Source organism: Echinops telfairi, unplaced genomic scaffold (genome assembly GCF_000313985.2).
Source record: "Echinops telfairi isolate 266 unplaced genomic scaffold, ASM31398v2 ScPeMD7_27;HRSCAF=92, whole genome shotgun sequence".
In the NCBI taxonomy this organism is placed as follows: Eukaryota; Metazoa; Chordata; class Mammalia; order Afrosoricida; family Tenrecidae; genus Echinops; species Echinops telfairi.
The window spans coordinates 5,731,489-5,741,842 of NW_022103924.1; positions in this window are offsets into that span (position 1 = coordinate 5,731,489).

The following is a 10,354-nucleotide window of genomic DNA, read 5'->3' on the forward strand; positions in this document are numbered from 1 at the left end:
GCACACACCCATCTCCCAGCTTTGATCAGCAACAACAATCACGAGCACAGCCCCCCTCACTCAGCCACCTATGATTGTGGACTCTCAGGTCCTTTGGAGTCTGGGGTCATTCATCCTAACCTGCAGGGCTCCCAGCTCTCCGTCACACATCACTGACAGCCGAAGACCCGCAGATTCCCCTCCACAGTCCCAGGCCTCTCCTTCTCCTTCTTTTCATTTTTTACTCACCCAGGAAGTTAGGAAAACTGGGAATATAACCAAGATTATGAGATGCCATCATCTATATTCTAAACCTCAGAAGGCTCTGATTTTATCTTTTCTTTCGCTGGAAAAAGAGCCCAAGGGGACTCTCAGTGAAACTGTGATAAAAGTTAACTCCTATTCTTGGTCCCAAAACAAAAATGGCATTTATCCCCCAAACCATGGAGGAGAGTGAATGAAGTAGTTTTCACAAGTGTTCTGGAAGACAAATTGGCATTATAATTAAAAAATCCTAAAATATGTATTCCCCTTTTGTGTTAGGTTGAGTTCTGAAGAAAATCAAAACCAGTGATGCTTATATAGCTGTACATACATACAGAGGTAAATTCATATCAAGAAACTGGCTTACATAGTTGTAGAATCTGGCACATCCAATCTGGGTTCTGTGGGTCAGATGTTAAGTTGGAGGCTTCTTCTGATTCATGTAGCCTTGGTACTGATGAACTCAAGATCTACAGGAACACTTTTGGCTAGTATCAGGCTACAGAGATGGATGAATTCAAAGTCAGCATGTTAGACTTATGACTGGGTAGGCAGCTGAATCCAAGGTTGGTAGGTCAGATGGCAGGCTACTGATAGCTCCTGTGGTTGGCAAGCAATATTGCAGGCCAGGAGCATAAATCCAATAAACGGGAGGTGGAGAAGCCAGATGCAGGATTCAGGCAAAGAAAGTGTTCCACAGCATCCACTTACATGGAAAGTAGGGCACACACCCTTTCAATTTCATCAGGGCTGTGACTTGAGTTATGATATTGCACTCCATAACTTTTTTTAACTGCTTGGCTGCTCACAACAAATCCCATCATGGAGTGGTTCTATTATATTAGGTCACATCATGGGGGATTACCAGGCCTCAGCTGCCAAACCACTGAGAATCCTGGTCCAATCAAATTGATAACAAAACCTAACTATCACATATGTAACCAAGCGATTACATATTTCGGTGTTTTCTAGGTGCATTATTCACTGAGCAAGTAAATAAGGATGTGTAATTAATTTTGACTATAAGAATATAGTTTCACACTATTTAAAATAGCAATAGGGAGATGATAGATATAAATAAATAAAAATGAAACAACTTAAATATGCTATAATTACAAATCAGCTATATAAACAGTAATATATATCAATACAAAACTATGCAGTCATTTGAAATTATAACATTTGACCAAATGAGGTAAAGAGTATATGTGCTTTTATGAAAATACCTGCATGGGAGTGCTTATAGCAGATTTATTCATAATTGAGAGAATATTAGAAGTAACCAAGGTATCCTTACAAAGATGAATAGATTGGGAGTAAAAACTGCAAAGCACCCCTACAATGAAGTATGATTAAGCAATAAAGGGAAAGGCATGATTAAGCCATGAAAACACAGAGGGAAATCTTCAAAGCACATTGAAAGAAACCCCCTGGAAAATGACATACTGTATGATTTCAAGTATGTCATTTTAGAAAAGGTATAGAGACAGTGAAAAAAACAATGGTTTCCAGGGGTTCAAGCACCAAAAAACCAACTCTACTGCTATCGAGCCAATTCAACTGGTAGCGACCCTCCATAGGGCTTCTAGGGTTTTATATCTTCCCAATGGGTCTGACTTTGTGCTTCGGGATAATGCTTACCCAGTGATGCCACCAGGTTCCAAGGGGTTCAAGAAAGAGGAAGAAATGAATTGGTGTAGCACAAGGGATTTTTAGGGTAGTGAAACAATTATGCATAGTTCTAGGATGGTGTACATGTGACATCATGCATTTGACATGTGACAATATGCATTTGTCAAGACACATAGGACTATACAATACAAAGCATGGACCCTAAAGTAAATGATGAATTTTGGTTAATGATAATGCATCTGCTCATTAATTGCAACATAAGTACCAGAGGAATGCAGGGACATTAACAATAGGGGAAACTGTGTATCAGGAGATGATAAGCGTGCTCAGTGCATTTACCTGCTGGCCTGGGTTCCTTCCATGTACCCCAATTAGCCGTGACAGTAGTCCTCACGTTTTGGATGGAAAGACAGAGATTTAAAATCTACTGCTATACACTTGGGAGTGATGCTGTACTTTGGTACCAATTTGTGTGGGGCTCCACAGTTGGAAGCTGATGAGATGGTCGCTAACAACCTTCACGTTTCCCAGTCTTCAGTAAAGATATTCTGCATTCTTCACACTATGAAGTTCACACGGAGCAAGTGAGGGGCTGAGGGAAAGCTCTCTGTTGCTTGGCATGTCTGACAACCTGAACTTGATCCAAACCTTGTTTAATGAACACTTATTTTATACAAATAATCCCACAGGCGTGCCCTCATTTCTAATTAAACCAGAAAGGAACCATTTGTTCTCGTTGGACTACAGAGCACAAGGATTCGTTGTGAGGTTGTTTGGAATTGCAACCTTGTGGCCCCTTCACCAGAGAAGAGACAGAGGAGAAAAAAGAAAGAAAAAACTCTAAATATTAGAAGTCTCATTTTATGTCATTCCATCCCCCCTAGATTCTTTTTAGTTTTAAACCCTAGAAACATTCGTGCAAATTGAACTGATGACTCAGAAACAAAGCAAAAACTCCAAAGGGTACTGTTTGACAAAAGCCTTGGCAAAAGTGAAGATAACAACTTAATTTAGCAGAATATTCTAATGTGCTTCTGAGAGCGTGCCCTCATCATTAAGGGTTTGCCTCGTTTCTAAGGCAGGAATTGTGTGTCACATTATGGATTACTAGCAAAAGAGTCACTTTTGTATTCGCCAGTCTGGGTGCTTGAGAACAACAGATATTCTCACCGAATGCTAATTAAACTCATGCCACATTCAGCCAAAGGTGCAAAAGGTTTTTCTTGGCACATCTGGTGCCCTTGGGTGGCATTGATTGCCACTGGGTTTCTAAAGGATTCCGTGGCGAGGCTTGGCGAGATTGCCTGTGTTCAGCTTTGGCGTTCTTTTCTCCATGTCCTTGGGACAGCTTGCTGACAAATGTGGGTTGTTTGCCTCGCTAAAAGAGGCAACAAGCTAGCCCTGGACTCTACATATAACGAGGTCTGCATCACCTTTGCACAGCAGTTGGGGAGCAGGGACAGAGGGGTTTCAGAGGTCCCGTCTACCGGCAGGACTCTGCTCCCCTCACTGTGCTGTCATGCTAATGCCCTGTCAGGGCCAAAAGGCACATTGGCTCCACTGCCAAGAACTAGCTGGAGCTTGTGATGCTGACACTGGGTAAAGTCTTGCTTTGACTTGTCCATTAGGCTGCCAGTGATGGTGAGGGGGCAGGTGTGTGAGAAGGTCTCGGCCCAAAATGCAACATCTCCAAAGCTGCCATTGAGTTCAATTCCCAATCATGACAATGCCACCTATGTCTGTGTAGAACTTTGTTCCACAGCATGTTCCACGGCCGAATGAGCAGAAATCTGTCACTGCGCTTTTCTCCCGAGGCATCTCTGGGAGGACCCAATCCTCCAACCTTTTAGTTAAGCACTGAGGGAGTCAATCGTCTGTGCTCACCCTAGGACTCCCCATTTGAGAGAGCATAACCAGTTGAGAACAGGTTTGGTTTCTGTTGGGTGAGTTCTCATTTCCCACCTTTTGTCCCCTACCATACCCCACTTCAAATGAACAAGTTGACTCATTCAATGCAAAGCTTGGAGTAAATTTTCTGGGTGGGAAATGAAATTATCTTTGCCTGCATTGCACAGCAGAAAGCAACTCCAAGCAGACCACGGCAATGCAGGTAGCTCAGCCCCCCTGAGCTGAAGTCAGGGATCCGTTCCCTGTGCTGGTCAGTTTTAGTGAAGCTCAGGAGAGATGAACTGGTGCGGCAACCTGCCACTCTGGTCTTCTGCAGCTCTGGAAGGCGTGTGGACATTAGGTGGAAAATAACAGCCATTAATCCCTGAGGGGACCAATGAGGAACTAACCCAACAACTGGGTTGGTCTGTGAACTCGTTCAAGAGGGCTGGTTTGCATCTCTGGATTCCCACTACCTTACCTGGGAACCCAGCGTAGGCCCTCAAGTAAATATCCGGGAGCGAATGTGTGGTCAGGGTGAGGCAGAAAACAAGTAAAGTGCAACACAGATAACAATTGCCAGGGGGACAGGTCAGAAGGGGACAGGTTTGCTACCAGTTGAGGAAGAATGGATTAAGCCTTGACACAAAGAGTGATCCTACATATCCTGTCGTCCTAAATCTCCTGACCCCTATTCCAGGTGTCTTCCACTCTACAGAGCTTCCTGAGATCATTGCTCCCTTCACTGCAGAGGTCATTTGAGTTATAGATTCTCACCACCCCCAACCGACAGCACATTGAGTAGCAATTATAACTGTTGTTATTGGCGACCATGAAGTTGGCCCCTGACTCATGAAGTCCAAGCACAACAGGATGAAATGCTGCCTGGACCGGTGCTGTGTTCATGGTCGGTTGTCATTCACAAATTCTTGGAAGCTGATTTCTAGGCCTTTCTTCCTACTCCATTGTAGTCTGGAAGCATCCTAGCAATAAGCACGTCTCCACCAACAGATAGGTGCTGAGCATTCGCCAAGAATCAACCCCAGTTGGCGAAAATTTACCACTGAACTACCAATGCATCATACATTTCCAGAAACAGGCCCAGCTGACTGGATATTTTAAATGCATTGTACATTTTTATAAAGTCCCGTGCCTTCCTCGTGTTTAGGTATTTATTCACTTTTAAAATTAGTGGGAATCTCCAAAATCAAAGGAATCTCATCGTTCCCTGAATCTGGGGCCTTTTCAAGGGATTTGTCAACAAAACCAGTTACCTGTTCATGTGGACAGCAGCCCTCTGAGACCAGTCGTTCTAACACAGGAGCCACTGCCTGATTGTGAGCACACTCCACCCGCTGGGGACCAACCACAAATGGCAAGGCAAGAGAGGGCAAGCTGTTACGGGAACCTTTCCAACAGAGTTTAAGCCTGCCTGGAGATTAATACCTGGCCTCAAGTACCCAAAGGGAGGTCACCCTAGCTGCCAAAATGCGAGTGCAATTTCTAGAAGCTGTCTGATTTTTCAAGTTGAGAAAACACAAGATGGAGTCAATGTGGAGAGTCTATTCCCCGGCTGGGCTGGAAGGGTGGTCCCTAGGGATTAGGGGGAGGGAAAGGGGTATCTGGCCTCAGGCCACTCAAACCCCATCAGTCACCTGCACAAATATCTCCCAATCACACTGATGTCACTGCAGAAAACAGCTGAGGTTTGGCAAAGTTGTGTTAATGAATCATTGACACAGTGTCAGCTCTTCTGAATGATGCTGTATTTTCACAGTATTTTTTTAAATGAAAGAAAGGCACCCCAGGATGGTATTTATTCAGGCTAGTTGACTGAGAGAGACCACTTCAAGGTACCTCACTGCTCACCAGCTCCAAAGACTCTCCACACTGGTCCATAAGCGCTCCTCGGGGCGACTGGTTCAAACCAGGGGCAACTCACTATGGGTACCCAAGCTGCTGCTCCATGGGATGGTGGGAAGTGGGGAAGTGGGTGGTCCTGCAGGCCTGGTTAAAACAGGAATGACAAATGCTGAGAAAGGCACTGGCCCTGGGAAGAGTGCGGAGGATCACATGGGACAGAGTGTTCTTGTGCCTCTGGCCAAGGGCTGTCTGAGAACGCTGGGAGCCTAACAGCCTGGGCTCCTGGTGTGTGGCATGGGTGGCGAAACCGTGTCAACCTCAGCCAAGGTTCAAGTGAAGCGGGGTGGTGCAAGCTTTGCTTTCTGCTGCCAGGGAACCTTGTATTCAGAATGGCCTCGTTCATGAGACTACGGAGAAAAGGGTTAGTTTCGTCTTCAAGGCACAGATCCGGCCAGAGATAAACTGGCTATTTCCTTAACCGAGACTCAGTTACTTGGTCAAAGAGTGTTGCAACATTTTAAGACATGTTGATTTAAAGTATGAGGCGACTTCCAAAAGTTCATGGAAAAATACCTTTATCTTTTACTTCTATTTCTTCCCACGAACTTTCTGAAGTGCTCTTGTATTTAGTACGACCCTGGTGGTGCCTGCCCCGGGGTCACTTCTAACGGTGGGTTCATTCATAAGCCCAAATCCCAAACCAAACCCCACTCCCTGCTACTGAGTGGATACCAACTCCTGACAGCTCCGTGGGTGTTACCAAGGACAATGGAACTCCGTCTGGTTGCTTGTACTCCTTATGCGTGCAGAGCACCAAGTCTTTCTTCCGTGGGACTTCTCGGTGGGTTCAGCTAGTAGTAAAGAGCAACCAGGGACAGAAAAAGTGGACAAAGAAGAAAAAAGTCTAGCGAGTTCTAGATGGCAAATCTGGGGCAGGTTGAGCCATCTCTCACAGAAGTCTAGGACTTGATGTACCTGGCTGTCTTGTTCTTTCCTGCATTCCACCTGTAGGAGCAGCCATGCTCCCAGAAGATTGCCCACGGAATGCAGAGGCGAGGCTGACGCCGGTGACAGCCCCAGGACAGGGGTCGTGGCTTATGCTTGAGGCTGCTAACCAAAAAGTCCTCAGTCTCTCCACAGAAGAAAGATGAGGTTTTCTGTTCCTGCAAAGATGGACAGACTCAGAAGCCGAAAGAGGCAGTTTATTCTGTTCTTGAGGGTTACTATGAATCCGAATTGACTCAGTAGCCATGAGGGAGATGGAAAGCCTGTTTTTAAGCCCTTTTTGGATCTGGGTTTTGTTGTTGTTGTTATTTAACCTTGATACACATTGTAACAACCCAAACCTTTGGGGCTCTGCTGCTCACCTCATCCCTAAAAGAACCAATCGGAAACATATAAAGTAAAGAAAGTAAGTGAGAAAAAAAAGAAAGAAAAGAAGCGAGATTGTAATGTATCTAAGAAATGACATGTCCACTACAGGGCCAGTCTCTCCTCTGAACTGGCCTCTCTGTGACGTCATCCTTTGGGTGGTAGACAGTCTTGTTTCCTAAGTTACTTGTTAACAGCCAGCAAATGGATGGTTCCTAGTGGAATCTTCTAACCCTTCTCTCTCTTACAGTGTTCTTCTCTTCCAAGGAATTGACAGCAAGTGCATCTATGACACAAGAGGGCTGGGCCACTCATTAACGACCTCAAGGTTTGGGGAGGAAGGGGAGCTGATATCAAGGAGTTCAAGAAGAAAGAAAATGTTTTGAAATTGATCGTGGTAGCAATTGTACAATAGTGCTTGATGTGATTGAACTAGGGAATGTTATGATATCTGTAAACACTCCCGGTAAAATGATTTAAAAAAAATAATAAAATAAAATTTTGAACAAAAAGATGTCAAAGTTCATTAGCATGTTGGATACCTGATTTTAAGGGATCAGTTTGAATCGGGATCATCCCCAATAATGAATGCACACAGCAGTAAGGAAATTCGATGACCACTTTAAAAGAATAACAGGTATGCATCTTGGGCCCCTGCAGATCACCAACTGTGATAGTTAGGTTTATTGTCCCAACTAGGCCAGTAGGAACATGAGAGTAGAGTTTGACCAGGTTGCAGCTTGATTGGAGGGTGGCCAAGATAAATGAAGATGGCTGGCCTCCCATATCTCTCTTGGGCCTTGGTGATCAGATCAGTGTGCTGCGGCTTCGGCTAGTTCTCTGCTGCTACCCTACCTGTGGGCCAAACCAACCGGTGAATCCTGTCGCTGGAGCCTGAGGCTCCTTTAAGACCTGCTTTACCATGCTGCCGGTGCATACAACGCTTGAGCTTGAGTCTGGTGAATTTGTGCCATGCATCGCTTGAGTTCAAGACCCCGTCAGGCCTGCTTTGCTAAGCTCCCATGCTACTGACCCTGCAGTCTGCTGCCTGTGGCAGATTGCTTGTCTTTCCAGAAAGAAACTCCGCTGTCTGTTTCCTTGATCTTGGACCCAGCAGCCCTCGTGAGTTGAAGGACTTCCAGTATATTAACAGTTCCACAAAAAGTTAGTTGAACTGAGCCCTCTGTACTGCTATGTGGATTAACTGTTATATTTCTTCTCGCTGTATAAATATATATATAAATATATAATCATAAGTGCCCTAATTTTGTTTCTCTAGAAAACCCTATCTAACACAACAAACCAGAATGCTAATAATTGTATATATGTTTATACAGATAGATGTATAACAAAGGAAATAAATTACAAATGGCTCAGTGCAACTCACTCCCATGAGACAGTTGTGAGACACTGGCAGTCCTTCAAGTCTTGAAGACTGCCAAGCAGTCCTCTGTGGAGCAATTCAGGCTATCCGGGCACCGGCAGCAAACAGCAAGGCTGGTCACCAACAGTCAGCCAGATGACAGGATCCGACAGTCCCCAGCTCAAGAGATGTAAATTCCAATGGTGTGGCAAAGCAAGTCTTGAAGGACAAATTACAGTGACACAGTCCATGGGTTAGGTGTCCCACAGGTAGTGTAGCTTGCAAATTTAGGCACAGAACAAGCAAGGCAGCCATACACTGGTCTTATGATCAAAGAGCAAGAGACAAGAGAGGCAAGGCTCACCAAGCCAGTTATCTCTACACCCTTCAGTTAATCTCACATGTGTTCATTGGCCATGCTGGCACAATAAACGTTAACTATCTCACCTGCCTAATATCCCAACCAAATGTATTCTTTATTTTGTTACTCCTGTTGTTGCTATTCATTTAATTCAAGTTGACTATGACTCCTAGTGACCCCATGGATAGCAGAGGGGTCACTCTGCAACAACTTCATGGCTGCTATACTCAACTGTGCTGGTCACTGTGCATCTACCTGCTTCCAAGGTTAAACTCAACGCTAATTTACTTCTGAGCCTTCTAATGCACTCTGGTCAGGGCTTTCATTATTACCCCATTATAATGACACATCAAATCACATGGCTTCTGCTGCACACCCTACAAGCACATGCTGATGTTGTTGTTGCTCCTGGTATTTCTATAGTCACCAAATGGTTGCCATGTCTCACAATAAATATGTGTGCATCACCTAAGCAGAGTTAGAATATCTGTGGTTAAAACTGATAATAAACACCACTAAGGATTCTTTATGGACTGATACAGAGTAAGGTCATGAGTTACCCAAGTAGATGAAACCAGTAGATGACACTAGTGATGCCATTGGACATTAATAAACTTTGATGGCCACTATTTGGTGGGGGCAGGTGGTACTATACCTGATAGAATTTTAAATTGTATACTAATTACTGTGCACAAACCACATCAAAATCCAGGGGCTTAACACTACCAACCCCTCTGAAAGAGCTCCCACTAGAAGGTCCTGGGTTGAATGGAAGAAAACGTGGAACAAAACTCAAAGTCACGAAAAAGACCGGCTTTACTACTGAGTAGAATTACTGGTGGAATCCCTACAGTCACTGCTCCAGCCTGGAACTGAACTCACTCAGGTAGCCAAATAAGAGACTGGTCTATAAAGTGCACACTAACCAAAGGAGGAAGGCGTTCTTTAGAATCATCAACTCTTTGAGCTCCAAAGGCCAGAATGTGCCCAAGGACAAAGCTTAGAAGACAGGAAGATTCAGGAAAGAAGGGGGAAATGAGAAAAACAGGGCAGGGATGGGCTGAGAAGTGTTACATTGTGGGGATTGCCATCGGGGACATAAAAAGAAAAGAAAAGAAAAGCCTCAGTGTTTCAAAACATCAAATGTCTGTGATGTTTCACAATCAATATTCATGGGTCGACTGAGCAGTTTTAGCCTGGATTATTTCTGCTTTTGGCTGGGAAAGCCTCCCATGATCCAGCAGGTTGGCCTGGGTTTTCTCATATTATAGGGTTCCAAGAGAATAGGATCTGAATGTGCAAGCATTTATCAAACATTTGTCTAAATCACATTTGCAAATGTACTTGTCCCATTGCCCAAAGCAAATCATATGCCCAGGTCTGGATTAATCTGGGAAGGAACAAGAAAAAGGCAAGGATACAGCTTGACTTGAATAAACTGGCAGCCATAACTGAAACTAGCTACCATAGGTAGAAACTACCTAAGGCTATGGAAGTCTGGAGTCAATGCAGAATAATTTGGGAGACTTGCATAGGAACATGAACACCTGAAAGTATTTTAGAAACGTCTAAAGAACAAAATTAAATTCTCTATGGCTGAAATACTCTGAGCAAACTTCAAAGGCAAGCTGCAA